Genomic DNA, 19,727 nt, shown 5'->3' on the forward strand with positions numbered 1-19,727 from the left:
TGCTGGTAGGATTGACATATACACTATACACACTGCTATATATAAAATAAATAATAAGGACCTACTGTATGGCACAGGGAATGCTTCTCAATACTCTGTAATGACCCATATGGGAAAAGAATCTTTAAAAAAGTGGATATATGTATAACTGATATACTTTGCTGTACAGCAGAAACTAACATTGTAAATCAACCATACTGTAATTTTTAATTTAATTTTTAAATTTTTATTAATTTTAACTTTATTTTTATTAAACAATAAAATAAAATGAAAAACATTTGCTGAAATGAGGGCAAACATGTAATCTCAAGATCATGAAATATGAAGGCAACCCTTGAAGCCTGCTCCCAAGGGCTCCCAATGCCAATTCATTCATTATCCACACCAACAAAAAGGTGATAATCTTCAAAACTATCAAAATTATGGCTCTTCTCTGCCTAGAGTACCCTCAATCACTGTGCATTATCTGTAGGATAAATACAGATTTCTTAACCAGATGTACAAATTTCTCTCAAATTTCATTTTGTGCTATTCTTTACCAAGTATCCTTCCATCCAGCCATGAATGATTCCCAACTTGGAATCACCTCTGGACCTCTTAAAAAATGTACTGCCTGGGCCTTCCCCTGGACTGATTAAATCTGCATTAATATCTTTTTAAAGTTTTCCAGGTAATTACAATGTGTAGCAAAGATTGAGAACCTGATCTAATTGTTTTTGAAATCTCCATTTGGAGGCTCCTAGAAATCGTCTGTATTGACTGCTCTCTCTCTAAAAGAAATGACAGGGTACAGCTTAACTTGGCTCAAGTTATTACTTCTGTAACATTTATTAGTTCCAAATTATTTTTAAAGGCTTTATCCAGAGGATTAAAAAATCACAGAACATAGATTAATCTCTCATTCAGGAAAAAATTCTTTTCCAATCACATCACATTCTTTCTGCATATCCTAACGAATTCAGTAGGGTAGAAATAACAACAGAGCTATGGCATCTCTTGTTTACTTTGGTTCCGGTCAGCAAGCACAGAGTTATCAGGTATTGTTTAAATTTAGGTTGAGCAAAATTATTGTTATTCTCTTGCCAAAGTCTGGCTGGCCAGTTAACATGGGAAACTGATACTAAGAAATGGCATCTAAAATAGTGTTCATGTGGGAACCTGTAGTATAGCACAGGGAGCTCAGTTTGATGCTCTGTGATGACCTAGATGGGTGGCTGTTAAAGTACTGCACTCAATATGGCAGCAAATTTGGAAAACTCAGCAGTGGCTGCAGGACTGGAAAAGGTCAGTTTTCATTCCAATCCCAAAGACAGGCAATGCCAAAGAATGTTCAAACTACCACACAACTGCACTCATCTCACATGCTAGCAAAGTCATGCTCAAAATTCTCTAAGCCAGGCTTCAACAGTAGTTGAACCAAGAACTTCCAGATGTTCAAGCTGGATTTAGAAAAGGCAGAGGAACCACAGATCAAACTGCCAATATCCGCTGGATCATAGAGAATTTCAAGAAAATTTCAGAAAAAACATCTACTTCTGCTTCATTGACTACACTAAAGCCTTTGACTCTGTCGATCACGACAAACTGGAAAATTCTTGAAGAGATGGGAATACCAGACCTCCTGAGAAATCTGAATGCAGGTCAAGAAGTAGCAGTTAAAACTGAACATGGAACAACGGACTGGTTCCAAATCAGGAAAGGGGTACGTCAAGGCTGTGTATTGTCACCCTGCTTATTTAACTTATATGCAGAGTACATCATGTGAAATGCCAGACTGGATGAAGCAAAAGCTGGAATCAAGATTGCTGGGAGAAATACCAATAACCTCAGATATGCAGATGACACCACCCTTATGGCAGAAAGTGAAGAAGAACTAAAGAGCCTCTTGATGAAAGTGAAAGAGGAGAGTGAAAAAGTTGGCTTAAAACTCAACATTCAGAAAACGAAGATCATGGCATCCGGTCCCATCACTTCATGACAAATAGATGGGGAAACAATGGAAATAGCGGCAGACTTTATCTTTTGGGCTCCAAAATCACTACAGATGGTGACTGCAGCCATGAAATTAAAAGATGCTTGCTCCTTGGAAGAAAAGCTATGACCAACCTAGACAGCATATTAAAAAGCAGAGACATTACTTTACCAACAAAGGTCAGTCTAGTCAAAGCTATGGTTTTTCTAGTAGTCATGTATGGATGTGAGAGTTGGACTACAAAGAAAGCTGAATGCCAAAGAATTGATGCTTTTGAACTGTGGTGTTGGAGAAGACTCTTGAGAGTCCCTTGGACTGCAAGGAGATCCAACCAGTCAACCCTAAAGGAAATCAGTCCTGAATATTCATTGGAAGGACTGATGCTGAAGCTGAAGCTCCCATACTTTTGGCCACCTGATGCAAAGAACTCATTGGAAAAGACTCTGATGCTGGGAGACATTGAAGGTAGGAGGAGAAAGGGACAACAGAGGATGAGATGGTTGGATGGCTTCACCGACACGATGGACATGAGTTTGAGTAAGCTCTGGGGGTTGGTGATGGACAGGGAAGCCAGGAGTGCTGCAGGGGGTCGCAAAGAGTTAGACATGACTGAACGACTGAACTAAACTGAACTGATAACACTTTGGCTTTCTCAAAACACTCATTTATATCAAAAGAGGATTCTGCCTCCATTGACAGAGTATACTTTAGTTCTCACATACTACGGAAGCAAGAGGTCTCATCATAGTCTTAAGACTGGTAGATCTGTTTGAGTGACTTGAAGGACACAAAGAAAATAATCTAGCATTGATTTTTAAGATTTACTAAATGAATGGGAAGTAAATAGAAAATTTTGATGAGCTTGGACAGAAGAAAAAGTATAGAAATGAGAGTGGTATCATTTTTAGAGTAGATAAAGTCTGAATGAGGTAGAGATGCACCAGAGTTATTATAAGCTTTTTCAAAAGGCATTATACAGTATGCAATATATGAGATTCAATAGAATAAAAGAGACACATTGAAGTTCTTTTGATTAAAAACTGAAGTTATTTTAAGGAGTAGCTTGAGACTATTTAAACTTCACCAATGAAGACATGTGAGACCCAAGAATCACAAAAGCCAAGCTCAATTCTGCCATCTACTGCCTGGAGCAGAGACCATGGAAGGTTGGGACCTGAGTCCCCAGGATCTTTGCTGGAGCACCAAAACCCACTTAGACAAGAATGGAGAGAAGCCACTGAGATACTGCCCAGGATATGCAACAAGGCTTGCATCAACAGATAACAGATACTAGGATCAATTCAACACTGTGCATAATTAAACCAAGCCAGAGTTTCTACTGGATCTATATCAAATGTGTAACAGTGCATTCCACTGCTTTTCAAAGCTTCACCACTCCTGGACCTGTACAATGTCTTCAAATGCTCAGCAACATTGTGGAAAGACAGTTGTACCTTTTTTCAGTTTTCTCACAGACCTGAAAGTAACACCATCTTTACTCACTGTTTAAGGGGAGATGGATCTTCAGATATTGCAGTAGAAGTCTGGGTACAAGCATTCCAGGTTTTCTGTGCGTTCCACTATTAGCAACGTAGTCTTTAAAGAGCAAAACAAGAAAAAGAATAACTTTAAAATTTGTGCAGTTTTGCCTCCCTGAAAAACTGACTCCTATTTTATATTTTTCCTTGAGTTGTATTTTCACAACAAAAATTCATAGCACATTATATTTGTAGTCAACAATAATCAGCTGGCCAAAAATTTCACTCAGATTTTTCCATAAGATGTTACAGAAAAACCCATATGTATGTTTTGGCCAATCCATAGCTAGTGTTCCTATCTGGAATAAAGGGCAAGGAATTACATTTTTAATTTCCATCTCTCGATTCCTAATTCAGATAGCATTAATAAGAAGAAACACTTGATCAACTTTAGCCTAGTAACTCTGAAATTATCATTTGTTGCTGATCTCTTGTCAGTTGTCTGGACTTTAAAGGAAGAAGTAAAAATTCTGCAAAGATTGATGGGGAAGTTGTGGTTAAGAGCCTAGGCCTGTAGTCAGAAAAGCATGGGTCTAACTTCTGGCTCTATTGCTCGTGAATTTTTAACCTTATCAAGCCCAGCTTCCTTTTTTTTAAAACCTCCATTATAGGATTGTTGAGAGGATTAAATGAGATCACATAGGTAAAGAACATAGAACAGTGCTGGCACAACAAATACTTAATAAATAATTGTTGTCATTACTGGTCTTTGATAAATATAACCATAACCCTGTATCTTTTGTGATACTTCACAGTTTCAAAAAATTTTGCATCTATTAGATCACTTGATTAATTTCATTTAATTTCATGAGGCTCTGGAAAAAGTAGGTATAATCATCTTCGTCCACTCTTCCAACCTACCATTTTACAGACAAAGCAATTGAGACTTAAAGAAGTCAAGCGGTTTGCCAAAGAGAGCATAGCTGGCTTGGCAGCTGCAATAAAACCTTGGAACTCATATCTGGCTTTTCTGATGTACCTGCAGCTGGTCTGAAGAGAGAAAGTCTGAGCCTGTAAGAAAGTCTGAAGAGTGCAATCTTGCTCAAGCTGGTATTAGTGCAGAACATTATAAGCCTGTTTAGTTTTATCCTACTCTTCACATATCCCCAGGCAGAGGGTTTTAGTTACAAAGAATTTTCTGAATCTTTAAGGAACAAGATTGGTAATAATGGGATAATAATCCACAGCCAAATGTACAAATCAGATGGATATATGCTTTGTGAACATTTAACAAATGTTTAGATTCTTCTCATGTAAAACACCAAATGGCACCTGGACCTGATTATGCTACTTGCTCTGAAGACTCCTGACCATCTACAGGACCTTGAAACCATGTCGTGTGTACGCAGATGCCCTTCGCACAGGAGACCTCTTGCTCCAGTACCTCTCCTCTCAACACTGCCCAGAAGTTCACGCCTCACACCTCTGTCCACATTGCCCCTCTGCCTGAAGCCCCTTCCCCATCCCCTCCCTCCACCTCCTGCAATACAGGCTTCAAGGCCAAGCTCAGACAGCGCCGCATCTGCTAGACTCGCCTTCACCAATCTCCCTTTCAGGATGAATGTCTTTTTCATCAGTATTTCCATGGCAGTTTATTACATTCCCCTTTATTGCACTTATACTTTATCATTAATGTTTGTGTTTCTATATTCTCCACTGGACTGAAATCTCCTTAAGGGCAAAAATCACACATCATTCAATTTTATAGCTTCCAGTGCCTGGAACACAAATGTTTGAACTATGAAATATACTGGTCTTAAAAGCTACAGGTGACATGTTAAAGTTAGCTAATATTTTATTTCACTCACTAATAAAAATAGATCTCTTCCAATCTCCACAGGTCTGTTTTGGAAGATTCCACACAGTTGGCAAGTGCTGATCAAAAGTTCGACTCATCATCAAGAAAGAGAGAAACTGCCACACGCTGATTGAAAGTGAAAATGTGAAAGTCACTCAGTCATGTCCAACTCTTTGCAATCCCATGGACTATACAGTCCATGGAATTCTCCAGGCCAGAATACTGGAGTGGGTAGCCTTTCCCTTCTCCAGGGGATCTTCCCAACCCAGGGATCGAACCCAGGTCTCCTGCGTTGCAAGCAGATTCTTTACCAGCTGAGCCACAGGGGAAGCCCACATGCTGATTGGGAACTGAAATATGAAAGAATTGGTACTGTAAATTACATTCCAAAAATACAAAATAACTCCATTCGGGTTTTCAGCAAATACTAATAAATATCTAAATAAATCAGGGTGTGTAATATATTTAATACGCTGTGTGTTGTACATTCATCGCATGACTTTGAGTAAACTGAAGGAATGAAACATTTTCTCTTTTTCCTAAATCTCAAACAATTGTTAGTGTCTCTGCTAAGCAGATTTTAGGGCTATAGTATCAAATACTAGAGTCTTGTTTGTAGTGTGGTTCATGAAAGAATTCAGAAAGTATGATATCCAGGGTAAAAGTATGAACCCTTCAGATAACAGTCTTTTAAGTGCCTTATCTTCAAGGAGCAGGAAATCTTAACCTTCTCCCAATGGTCATAAATTAATAACTCTTTTTGTCTTTTTAAATTTTGTTTAAATCTCTTAATTTTGGGTAGACTTTAAATCTAGTATTCACCAACTCAAATTTCAAACTATATATACACTTACCCTTGAAGCTGTTTTTTTTTTCCTCCATTGTTTTCTTTTTTTTTTTTTTAATTATCATTAATCTACATGCTCACAAACTCATTTGGCACTTACCCCCACATTCTCATGAAGATTTAATTTTAAAAGTTTTGTAAACCAATTCTTTCTCCAAGATAATAACGCACCCAGATGTGTTTATTGAGTCAGTTATATTTTTGAAAGAAATATGCCATTTCATGGCTGTTTCTTTGGTAAATTTCTGGTAATCACCATGAACTGTAAGATGGTAGAAGAGGTGGGGGAAGGTTAGCAAATAGCTGGGGAAAAGAAACACCGGTTGTCACATGTTTACAAAGAATAATCCTCGAGATCCAAAACCTTCACAGCTCTTTTTGTCCTTGTGCTCCGGAGTGAAAAGAGTCTACATTGAAGCAGAAGCAAGCCCACTGGGCTCATGAATAACTTGCATTCTTAGGCTGGAGAGCAGCCAGTTACCCTGGGACCAAATTCCTGTTTACTCTGTAGTGAATGTGGGAGACAAGCTGCCTGCCAGTAGCTGTTAAGGCAGTAAAAACACAGCCAGAGGCTGTCAGAGGGAGGAAATCACAGAGCAAGTTAATCTGTGAACTTCAAGGACAGAGATTAAACACTGTGCAATGAAGCCCAAATGGTGGCCTTGCCTAAAAGGAGAAAAACCTGGGTTGAGAAGCCCCTCTTAAGAGTCCGGTAAAATACTATATTTGCATAATGAGTGTACATCATCGTTCCCCTATTGGCTCTTACAATCAATAGGCTTCAAAGCTTTCTTCCCAAAGGATTATTGATTCAGTATTTGGCAGAAATGCAAGTTTGTTTCATTCTGATTCTCCTGTTCACCTTGACATTATCTGTCCAGAAAGAATTAAAGCCAAAAGGACAACATTTAGGGTCAAATTCTAAGCATCCCTCCCACAATTTGGAAACAAGGATAGCTCATTATGCTACTATGCTATGCGTATGATATTGTGCTGGTTAAAAGTGGCCATGTGCAGTGTTCCAAGGACTCGAGACTGCTGAGGCCTCTTGCATGCACTCAGAACTTGAGTAATTTTTGAACAAGGAGAAAAAAAGAGGACTGCCAAAATCATTAGTTTGCCCATATCCACAAAGAGTGTGCTCTTATACTCCATGGAGGAAGTTTACTTTTTAAATCTTAAGAATTACATAGTGACTCCTGGTTCACTGGGACCTCGCTATCATATCCATAAGTCCCATATTGTGAGTTTTACAATTGTTTGGACACCAAACTTACTTTTTAAAATATCATTGGCTAGAGGATGGGATGGTATTAAACTGATCTCCGATGCCATGGTTAGTCGTATTATAGTGTGGTTGCAGTGTAGTGGAAAACTGAATGCATCTACCACATGTCATATTTTGGAAGACTGTGGAGGTGTTTTTCCATGTTTTATCAGGAAACATGAAAAACAGCCTGCCAGGTCCCCAATCCAAAAGCTCTATCCATTAGCACTTTAAATCTAGTCAGATAGAACATACACACTTGTGCTGGGAGGTCTGCGTGTCTGGGAAAGATGAGAGAAGCAACACAACAGAGGACACATATTCAACCAGTCGGATTGAAGCTCAAGGCCTTAAAAGGAAGCAATCTTTTAAAAGGTATGACGTTGTCATCATCTTGCATTTAGGTTTATCAGTGAAAATACATGTATTTTTTCACCCTTTGGTTCAGATTTTGTTTCCCTTCTTTGAAGCAATAGAGACGCTAATAAAGAGATTACTCATGTCTGTGTGTCATTCAGATAACAACTAGGTCATTTTCCAGTTTTTCTCAAAAGCATTATTTTCTTCCTGGTATAATTTTCTCTCCAGAAAAAGGCCATGGTAATTTCTAAGTGTCTCCGCATCACAACTTGGAAAAAAAAGTTAAGTTCCCCAGTATGGAAACCTAAAGTGTTGAACTGTATTCGAAACTTTTCATTTATTTCTTTCTCTTGTCCCTCTCTGTACTACCCCATATTCTCCTGGTGACAGTGGTTCTGAAGGGACATGGAAGAACAAGGTTGTTCTTGTCATCACTTTCAAAAGTTAGGGGTGTCCTAGTTTCCATTTGGAGTCAACTGCGAGCATCAGACATGAATTTATCTTGATCCTTTTGCTTTTGTGATACCACTTGTGATAATGAGTTCTACGTTCCATATGAAAGAAAAAAATCATTTATCTTTTATTACTGGAGTTAATAGGAACAAAAGGGAAAGCTCCAGGTCCCTGGTTTACTATCCTGGGGAGGCAGACCTGGATCTTGCCTTGAAACAAGGGACTCTGGGTAGCTAAGGAATATTGTCCTGTAATTTTTGACTCAGTTGCCTTTCTTCTCCAAGGAAGAAGCTGTGTTTTTGTGTTTTCAGCACTCAAACAGTACCTGGAATATACTAGGCCCCAAATAACTATGTCTTAGGAAATGATGGATGGATGGATGATTATCTGTCTTGAGGAACTAGAGGGAATGCTAGTGAGACAGTATCACTACGTCGTAATTTTGACAAGAACACAATACGTCCCTCTACTAAACTCCCAACTCTAGAATTTCCCACAAAGCTATTAATTGATAAATATTGATTCCATTTCAGAAGTCACTCCTTCTTATTTCACTTTAAAAATATGCTTCTTATTTTGCATGCATTCTTTTGCTTTAATTAAAAGCTGAAGTAGAAATATTAGACATGAGGTAAAAAAAAATCACAGTTGAAGAATGTGAATCCATTAGAAGCTACTTAACTGGGGTTTTTCAGTTACACAGGTCAGGGGCTTTTGTGCCTTTTGATTTCTGTTATTATCTTGATAGTTTTAGTTTCTATTACTGTATGTGTTAGTAACTTAAGCTGGGTTTTTACTTGTAAGTGCCATTTAATTAATTAATTAAAGTGCCATTTAATTTAATTAAGAAATATTATTATTATTATTTTTTAAATAAATTTATTTATTTTAGTTGGGGGCTAATTACTTTACAATATTGTAATAGTTTCTGCCATACATTGACATGAATCAGCCATGGGTTTACATGTGTTCCCCTTCCTGGACCCCCCACCCACCTCCCTCCCAAGAAATATTATTAAGATCGATTCATTCCCAAATCTTTGGCAGAATGGATTAGGATTTCTATAAGTAAAGTAATAATTGCCAGCAATAGAAATGTAAAGAACCATTGTAAGCAACTGGTAACAACTCCTCCCAAAACTGGAACAGATTTAATATCTAAGTAGATCTTCTGTCTATTTAGCCTGGCACTGAAATAAATGCCCAGTATTGCCCAGGCAGCTGCCTAGGATTCAGATTGTGAGGGGTCTGTATTCCATCTGAAAACAAGCAAAATGGAGAGTTCTGAACTTCAGTGCTCTTGAAAATTTTTTGGCTCAAATAGAAGTCGTCGTCAATTTTTCACTGATACTGTACAGCCAGTTCTCATAAAATGCACTGGCATGGATGCCAAGGAAGGGGAAACTAAAATAACAATGAAAGTCTGAGGAACAAAGAGGTTTGTTTCTTGTCCCCAATGTGGACAGAAGGAGGCTTTCAAGACTTAGAGGTAGAAGTGAGATATGAGACTCCAAGGCATCTAAAATATTTCTACTAAAACTCTGGCAATGGGAAAAGTGACATGTGCTGACCTATCACAGAAGGATCCATTTATCCAAGGTGCACTTAAAGGGCTGGTTGGTTCCAATACTGATTCACCTAACACCAGAAATTTGATGAACTCGTGAGACTGTTGAAGGTGCATTTCTTTCTTTATGGCTGAACTGGGTCTTCATTGCTACATGTGGGCTTTCTCTAGTTGTGGCAAGCCAGGGCTGCTCTTGCTGCAGTGCATGGATCTCTTATTGCAGTGGCTGCTCTTGTTGCAGAGCATGGGCTCTAGAGCACAGGCTCAGTGGCTGCAGTGCACGTGCTGAATGGCTCCACGACATGTGGTATCTTCCTGGACCAGGGATTAAACCTGTGTCCCCTGCACTGGCAAGAGGATTCTTAACCAGTGGACCACCAGGGAAGCCCTGAAGGTGCATTTCTCACAAACGTTGTCAACAGCATGGAGAAAGCATCATTATACATGTTGCAGAATTACCTTCTTCATAGCAACAATCTGATTTAGGAAATTTCTACAATATTGCATTTCAAGATTACTCATTGTATGGAATTTATCTTGGAGCTCTTAAACTTCTTAACTAAATCAGATTTGTTCTTTTAGTAGCTCAATAAAGTACTGCTCTTACTAAAACAGTGTCATATCATAACTCCAAACTTATTAACTGCTTCCTTTATAAATACTAATCAAAATACCCATAGAAAGTATAGGTTAGTAGACTCGAAAAGACATTCACTCCTTTCCACATGTCCTGTCCCTCTAGGATTTCTTTTTTTCAGCAAGGTCATTGATAACCAGGCAACCCAATAAATGTTAGGTTTGAATCCCAGCTTGCCTTTTATTTAGCTCTGGGACCTCAGGATGTTTATTCAACCCTTCTGACGTTGGTTTCCTCACCTGTAAAATGCATTAATACATGTGCAATACTGTTTGACATATAATAATAGCTCAATATTGAGATATAATAATAGCTCAATATCAGTGAGTCCCAAAACAGAAATTCTATCTCACACTTCTGTCTTGTTCAGCCAATTGCTCTGGCTCAGTTATAATGAGGTTAGGGTTAGGGTTAAAGATTCTATGGGCATCTTAGACTTCATGTGCCCCAAACCAAACATACCATATTCTTTCTGAAAACAGGTTCTATTGTTTCCATTTTCTAAATTTGCTATAATTCTTAAATCCAAGCAAAAATCAGAAGTTCTAGTTGTATTCCCAATCTTGGATCAGCTGCCACATGGATTTCTAACTTTTGGAGCAAGGAGATTAAATAGTTAGATCACAAATCCAAAAGCCTGGCACATAATTCTCAGTCTGCAAAGAAAACTGCATGGAAAATTTACAACTGAGTGTTCAGGGAAAAAAATGCCCTGCCCTGAATCTGCTCCAGAAAGTTTATTATCTTTTTCTGTATCATTGTTTATTTCTTAGAAGTACTGTTTATATTCATTTATATACCCCCAAACACAAGCAAGTATGGCTGCTAAGTAATATCATGTTATTAAACTTCATGTTTAATGCTTCTTCATTATGGTTCTTGCTAGAAGTTAACGAACAGTTTATGCTTAGTCTCTTAGTGGCAATTAAAAAAAGAAATAAACACTAAATCCCCTGTGAGCCAAAGAAATAAATCAGGATGTCTTAATCTGAGAACAAGAAACGAAGACAAAACTTACTCCTCAGACTGAACAGAGATTTTCAAATTGTAGGAGAGCCACTGAAAAGACTGAATCCCCAAATACGGTGAGCTTAGTCTAAAATGCAAAAATTAAATGTCCAAGCATTAATAAAATATTAGAACTCTACATTTGAAGAAAAGAATATGAAAAATTTTTATTATTGTACTGAGACCCTTTCACATATAACTTCATCCAGCCAACAGGGGCACAGATATTTTTCATTATTTTTAGAAGAACTTATATGCTCTAGATGCCAGGCTAGAATTCAACCAAGATAGTCCTTTATTTTGAAAATAGAGTATTCAAACTTGTTTTCTGTCATCCTAGAGGCCAACCACACTGGCTCAGATGCTGCTGCTGTAGTATTTCCAGGCAGGGATAAGGCTTCTTGGAAAATTGCTCTAGTCAGTTGCTGCTATTGTTGAGTCACTCAGTTGTGTTTGACTCTTTGTGATGCCACAGACTGCAGCCCGCCAGGCTCCTCTGTCCTTGGGATACTCCAGGCAAGAATACCGGACTGGGTTGTCATTCCCTTCTCCAGGGGATCTTCCTGGCCCAGGGATTGAACTCAGGTCTCCTCCATTGCAGGCAGATTCTTTACTGTCTGAGCCACCGGGCAAGCCATTTGCGGAGCACCTAATGCAACGCTTACAGCTCGGGGCTGTAAGGCAGGATAAGACATGCCTGGCGGGGGGAAGACTAGAACCTAAACATGCAACTGACAAAACTTAATGCAGAGCAAGAAGAATCCTAATGAGCCAGTCAACGAATGGAAACCCTACTCTCCCTTCCCCACTGCTTTTCCCACTTCCTGCCAAATAATGAAATGAGTTGTTGATACACTCTCCCCTCTGCCTCTTTTTCCTTTTGGAATAATTAACATTTAGATGTTCTCTCTTACCATAAATAAATTTACTTGTTTCTGCAGCTCATCTGGAAAAGTAAAAATCCAGCCAAGTCATCAACATTTCACAGGAGTTGTTTTCTCAATTTCCATGGCAGAAGGTCACACAAGGAGAATTCTTATGAGCTGTAACTAATTATGCAGGCACAAGGTGAAAAGGGAGGAGGCTAGATTCATTTTTCCTATTTGGATCTCAAGTGCCCAAAGATGGGGTAATCCTACTTCTCTGTTCACTGTATGCTACGATCCCAGCTTCATGCAAAGTCTCGTCCTTGTTTAATATTTTTTTCTCTTCATTCCCTATTCACATTCCCATTTTCCTCCCTCCTATACAGATACCCACTCTACTTTGTTTGATGTGTCAGTTATATATGTATCTCTAAAAGATGATTCAGGTCAGTTCAGTCGCTCAGTGGTGTCCGACTCTTTGAGACCCCATGGACTGTAGCACACCAGGCTTTCCTGTCCATCACCAACTTCCAGAGCTTGTTCAAACTCATGCCATCCAACCTTCTCATCCTCTGTCTTCCCCTTCTTCTCCTGCCTTCAATTTTTCCCAGCATCAGGGTCTCTTCCAATGAGTCAGTTCTTCGCATCAGGTGGCCAAAGTATTGGAGCTTCAGCTTCAGCATAACTCCTTCCAATGAATATTCAGGACTGATTTCCTTCAGGATGGACTAGTTTGATCTCCTTGTGGTTCAAGAGGACTCTTAAGAGTCTTCTCCAGCATCACAGTTCAAAAGCATCACTTCTTCAGCCTTCAGCTTTCTTTATGGTCCAACTCTCACATCCATACGTGACTACTGGAAAAACCATAGCTTTGACTAGATGGACCTTTGTCAGCAAAATAATGTCTCTGCTTTTTAATATGCTATCTAGGTTTGTCATAGCTTTTCTTCCAAGGAGCAAGCATCTTTTAATTTCATGGCCATGAAATTAAAAAATGATTGCCTTGTATCAAATTGTGTCACTGTCACTCCTACCACAAGTTCATGCGCAAGACTTTTTCCTCCATTTCAAAAAATGGGACAATCTCCCCAGTGTCAGTGGGTCAACATGACCCCCACCCATGCCTCAGAGGTGGGGACCTTGCAAAGTACTGAAGAAAAGAGGATTATATTTGAGAATTAAGATCAAATAATATTTGCCTTACTAGGTTTTGGACTTGCTTGAGATCCATCATCCCTTCCTTCCTTCTGATGTCTTCCTTTGGGAATAGGAATATCCATGCTATACCTGCCTGGACTTCTCTGCTGGCTCAGAGGGTAAAGAATCCACCTGCAATGCAGGAGACCCTGGTTCGATCCCTGGGTTGGGAAGATGACTCTAGGGAAGGAAATGGCTACCCACTCCAGTATTCTTGCCTAGAGAGTCCCATGGAAAGAAGAGCCTGGTGGGTTACATTTCCTGGGGTCACAAAGATTTGGACATAGCTGAATGACTAATCACACATACCTGCCTACCATTGTATTTTGGAAACACGTTAACATGTCCAGTTCTACAGTTCACATATGGAGAAGAATTTTGCCTCAGGATGAATCGTACTTTAAGTCTCAAACGTACCTAACTTCAATGATATTTAGATAAAACTTTCAAGTGTAGAGTTGACACTGGAATGAGTTAAGACTTTGGGAGCTATTGGAATGAAATAACTGTATTCTGTATGGAATAAGGACACACATTTGGGGTGGGGGCTTAGGGTGGAATGCTATGGACTGGATTATGTCTCTTCCCAATTCATATGTCGAAGGCCTAATTCCCAATGTGACTGTGTAAGTGGAGCTAGGGTCTTTAGGAAGTATAAGAATACATGAAGTTATAAAGGTGAGGCCCTAATCCAATAGAACTGTAGCTTTGTAAGGGGATGATATTCTCTCTCTCTCTCTCCTTCCTTCCCTCTCACCCAGCCTCCCTCCTCCCATGAGACAGCAGTCATCTCCAAGCTAAGAAGAGAGCTCTCACCAGAGCCCCACCATGCTGCTACCGTGATCTTAGACTTGCAGCCTCTAAAACTATGAGAAAACATATCCCTACTGTTTAAGCTACCTATTCGGTGGTATTTTGTTATGACAGTCAGAGTTGGCTAATATAATCATAATATAATTTTGTGTCCCTATACATTTTAATTTATATAAATGATAATATGCTAGAGCATAGGACTTCCCTGGTGGCTCAGAGGTTAAAGCGTCTGCCTCCAATGCAGGAGACCCGGGTTCGATCCCTGGGTCAGGAAGATCCCCTGGAGAAGGAAACGGCAACCCACTCCAGTATTCTTGCCTGGAGAATCCCATGGACGGAGGAGCCTGGTAGGCTACAGTCCATTGGGTCGCAAAGAGTTGGACACGACTGAGCGACTTCACTCACTCATGCTAGAGCATAAGTTGTTTCTTCCTTTTTGTCACTTCCCATTGAGTTTCTAGCTGTACACATGTGGCTGTATGTGCATTGGAGCCATTAGTACTGACTGCAGCGGAGTGTTCCAGTGTGTGTTTCCAAAGGATCCTTTATCTATGTTCTAGTAACAGACCCCTGGTAGTATGCTACCACGATCAGAGATGAGGTGAATATTCTAATATATAACCCCTCATAGGTTTCTATGGAGTAAATACATAGAAGTACACAAATTTTGGCTCCAGTAGTATATAGGGATCAAATTTCCCTCCATGCTGCCAGACTGCTTTTCCAATGGCCACACCAGTCTGCATTTCCTTGGGGGAGTTAAGAGTTTCTGTTCTCACCAATATTTGGCATCATCCAACCCTCTACTTTTTGCCAATTTGATGTATATAAATTAGGAATTTTTCCTTGTAATTCTCATTTATTTATTCCCTAATTATTACTGACATGGACATCTCTTAAACACGTTAACCACTGGGGTTTAGTCTTCTGAGACTTGCTAATTCACGTTCTTTTCCCCTTTTCTATTGTGCGTTGTCACTCCCTCTTTGGTTCACAGTTACTCTGTATAAACACTAGATAATAACCCTTTTTCATTTTTAGACATCGTAATTGTCCCCAGTCAGTCTGTTCTCAATTTTGTGGAACAGCAATCCTAATTGTGCTATAGGAAAATTCATGTTTTTCCCTTTTTATCTTACGATAAGATATTTAAAGCTTAAGTCACAAAGATACCTTCTTTGTTTTCTTTACAAACTTCATAGCATGAGCTCTCACTCAGTCCATTCTAATTTTATTTTTATATATAGTATGAATTAGGGATCCACATTTATTTTTCTCTATCCAGTGAGGTGATTTTTCCCAATACCATCTAATAATTCATCCCCTTCTCCATGTTTCAGAGGGACCACCACTAGCATATGCCAATTTCTCAGTCATAAATAAGGTGTTCTAATTTCCCTTTCTCTTTCATTGGCATAATGTTCCTGTGACAGACCTCTCCTTTTATTGTTGATTGTTCATATCTGATAAAGTATCTCCCTCTTTTCTCTGCAGATTTATCTTTTCATGTAAATTGATTTTTCTACATAATTTTAAATCAATTTGTCAAAAGCTCCAAAAATAATCCTATCAGAAAATTTATGAAAAGTGTCCTAAGTACAAACCTAATTTGATGGCAGCTGGCATCTTCAAAATCTTGTGTACTCTCCATAAATGAACATGATCTATTTAGTAACACTTTCTGATATCTTTTAATAGAGTTTTAAAATATTCTCCATAAAGATCTTGTCCATTCTTTGTCTTATATACACAGTGACATATTAGTTCAGTTCAGTCGCTCAGTCGTGTCCGACTCTTTGCGACCCCATGAACTGCAGCACACCAGGCCTCTCTGTCCATCACCAACTCCCGAAGTCTACCCAAACCCATGTCCATTGAGTCGGTGATGTCATCCAACCATCTCATCCTCTGTCGTCCCCTTCTCATAAAAAGAATAAGATTGTGCTATTTGTTACAACATGAGTGGACCTACAGAGTATTATACTAAGTGAAATAAGTTAAAGAAACATAAATATCATATATGATTTCACTTGTATATGAAAACTAAAAACCAAAACCAATGAACAAATATAACAAAACAGAAATAGAGTCATAGATACAGAGAACAAACAGATGGTTTCTGGATTAGAAGGGATTAGAAGGATGAGTGAAATAGGTGATGGGAACTAGTTGGTACAAACTTCCAGTTACAAAATAAATAAATCTTGGGAATAAAATGTACAGCATGGGGAATACAGTTAACAATATTGTAATAACTTTGCATAGTGACAGATGATAACTAGACTTATCATTATGATCATTTGTAACATATAGAAATATTGAATCCCTGTGTTGTACACCAGGAACTAATGGTGTTGTACATCAGTTATACTTTAATAAAGAAGGAAAGAGGAAATAAAGAATTGCTTTATAACCTAGTATGTGGTTAATTTTCCTAAATATTTTTGTATGCTTGAGAAAAGTATATATTCTATAAATCTGAGGTACACTTTTCTGTTATTTGATTGCACTTATTTGTGTTGTTTGAATCTTACACATGTACGTATTTCTGATCATTTGGTCTTCTCAGTTCATGAATTCCTAAAAGAACTTAAAATCTTCTCTTGAAGATCTTCGTAAGAGATATGTTAAAATCTTTCACTCAATGATTTATTTTGTTGATTTCTAAGTTCTGAGAGTTTTCACTTTATGTATTTTGAGGCTATTTTATTAGGTGTATACAATTTTCACAAGTGCTAACTTAAACCTTTTGTCTTTATGTAAGTATCCCCTTTATCCTTAATGGTTTCTTTCTTTAAAGCCTATTTTGACTTATTTTAATCTATGCCTTAATTTCTTTTAACAATATGAGACCATTCTCATTCATGATCTCCTTAAATACTATTTTTGCCCTTTATCCTCTTCTCCTGGGACTCTAATTACACATAGATGATAACTTTTCAAACATTTTCACTGAGGCCCACTGCAGCTGGAGAGCTGTGTTTTTCATTCTGTCTGTGGTCATTAATTTGAATATTTACTATCGATTTGTCTGCTGGTCTAGCTTCCTTTAAAACTCATGAAATTAGTTAACAATTTCAGAAACTATACTTTTAAATTTCATAATTTCTACTTTTTATAGATTTCAATCACTTTGGGTAAGTCTCTAATATTAAATCTCTATTTTTACGTATTATTATAGTCATTTAAAGTATAGGTCAGTTAATTTAACATCTGAATTACATATAGATCTCTTTAGACTTTTTTCTCTTGAATTTTAGTCTGTGGTTTTGTTTTTCAATGTATCTAGTATTTTTAGATTGAATACTGAACTTTTTTATGTAAAAATTATGACTGTTACAGATGCTACTGCCTTCCTCCAGAAATATTTCACTTTCTTTCTACTAGGCTAACAGGATGGTACTGACCTTAATCCAACTAGAAATTATGCCAAATCAAAGCTGTATTTATGCTCATTCTACTATTATCCATAGCCTCTAGTTTTTTCACCTGGGTACCTGGTATATTCCTTATGGTTACAAACTCTAATTTTTGTTCCACAAAACTGCAAAAAAACTTCATTTTGCCTTTCAGTGGCTTTCCAGAGAGAGAGAAGTCAAATAGACCCAGAGTTTTCTGAGTTGAGGAGCTAGAGATCTGAATCTGGGGAGATAAAAGTAGCTAAAATTTGTAGGACAGATTATGAGAAAGGAGGGAGCTATATGGAACAAGAACTCTGGTTAATTGCAGAGAATATTTGACTAAGGAATGATTTATGAATATGCTATAGCAATGGTTCTCAACAGAGGGCAATTTTTCCTCCCACAGGAAATTTGTCAATGTCTAGAGACACTTGATGTTTATAACTGGAAGAATGATACAGACTCTTCTCATAACACTTAAATTAGTAGACCGTATGAATCTGGACTTCAGGGATGATGCATTTTCTGTTGGTATTTTCAGCACCTTGCCTAGTGTTTGGCAAATTGGAGATGAACAAACACATGCCTGAACAAATGAGTGAATGACTACTGAAGGAAATGATAAAGACAGGGGTTATCAAACAAGATGTTAGCTTTCTGGAGCTCTCCAAGGCTGAAGGAGAACAGTGGTTGCTGTGTATTTAATGAGGGATGAAACCTAAGAGGGTGCTGAGAAACTCCACACATCTGAACACCAGGAGCTAGAAGGTAGTGGCTGCTGGCTGATCAGGAAGGTTGACATGCTGCTCATTCAGACCCTTATTGGATACATATCTCTAGATATGCCTTTAAATCAAAAAGAATATAACAGTATTTGGTTAGTCTGACCCTTTTAGTGTATTCATTTGCTGTTTTATCTCTTCCCATGTTTCTTACTTGACAAGAAAGAATTACCATATCAAAGCCTGTAGCTCTCCTGCATCATGACAAAAATTTGAACTTGGTGTTTGAAGAACATAAAAGAAGCAAGAAGGAAAAGCTGAACAGTCGTGGATCCTCTGGTCATTAACTGCATTGTGGTGAGCTGGCCACTGAGGCCATCTGACCCTTATTTTTCTAATGTGCAACTTGAGAATTAGATATTTATCAAATTCCCTTCATATTTAATTTAATGGGCTTCCCATAATTTAATGGGCTTCCCTGATAGCTCAGTTGGTAAAAAATTTGCCTGTAATGCAAGAGACCCTGGGTTGATTCCTGGGTTGGGAAGATCCTCTGGAGAAGGGATAGGCTACTCACTCCGGTATTCTTGGACTTCCCTTGTGGCTCAGCTGGTGAAGAATCCACCTGCATTGCGGGAGACCTGGGTTCAATCCCTGAGTTGGGAAGATCCCTGGAGAAAGGAAAGGCTACCCACTCCAGTATTCTGGCCTGGAGGATTCCTTGGGGTCACAAAGAGTTGGGCATGACAGTGACTTTCACTTCATATTTAATAGCTGCTGATTCATATTAAATATATGATATTGGGCAGTAAATATAAAAAGTGTGGTAGTTAAGGGTCCACCTTTACTTCCTCCTTCACTAACTTTGCAGTAGCTTTTCTGAAACAAAGAAATTTGCCTTTCCCTCCTTAATTTGCTAATTTATTAAAGTCATCTGTCCATATAATGGGACTGAGAATGATCAACACACCCACAGCTCACCCCAGCCCTTTACTGGAACTGAAGCAAAGATGAGAAGGTGTGCAGAGGACAAGAATTGGGTCACCTAATTTCCCCAAGAAAAATAGTAGTAACAGAGGGAAAACTAAATTCCCATTGGCCTGTGTCTGATGGGAAACATTTTGGACTAAGGAAGATGGAGCTTAAAGAAGGAATATAGGCAGGAAAGTAACCAGGGAGACAGATGGAGATGAAGAATGATTATAGATTTTGGGAGATGGTCCACCAGTGAGTTTCAGAAAGGTGGAGAATTAGAGAAGATTATGGTCAGTTTTGCTCTGA

The 19,727-nt window shown here is 38.4% G+C and overlaps 1 protein-coding gene and 1 non-coding gene across 2 annotated transcripts in view; one reads left to right on the plus strand and one right to left on the minus strand.

Annotated features, from left to right (window-relative positions):
* Window positions 1-3,475: 3,475 nt before the first annotated feature.
* LOC145506823 (uncharacterized) overlaps window positions 3,476-19,727 on the minus strand; it is a 294,395-nt gene continuing 278,143 nt past the window's right edge. Inside the window, exon 4 of the mRNA XM_081492241.1 lies at window positions 3,476-3,568. The gene's annotated coding sequence lies outside the window, so the exon portion shown is untranslated. The remainder of the gene's footprint in view (window positions 3,569-19,727) is intronic.
* Window positions 14,526-14,598, plus strand: TRNAW-CCA (transfer RNA tryptophan (anticodon CCA)). The gene has a single exon. It is a non-coding gene; the product is annotated as a tRNA-Trp (tRNA).

Source organism: Giraffa tippelskirchi, chromosome 5 (genome assembly GCF_054371585.1).
Source record: "Giraffa tippelskirchi isolate mGirTip1 chromosome 5, T2T-mGirTip1v1.2.pri, whole genome shotgun sequence".
Classification (NCBI taxonomy): Eukaryota; Metazoa; Chordata; class Mammalia; order Artiodactyla; family Giraffidae; genus Giraffa; species Giraffa tippelskirchi.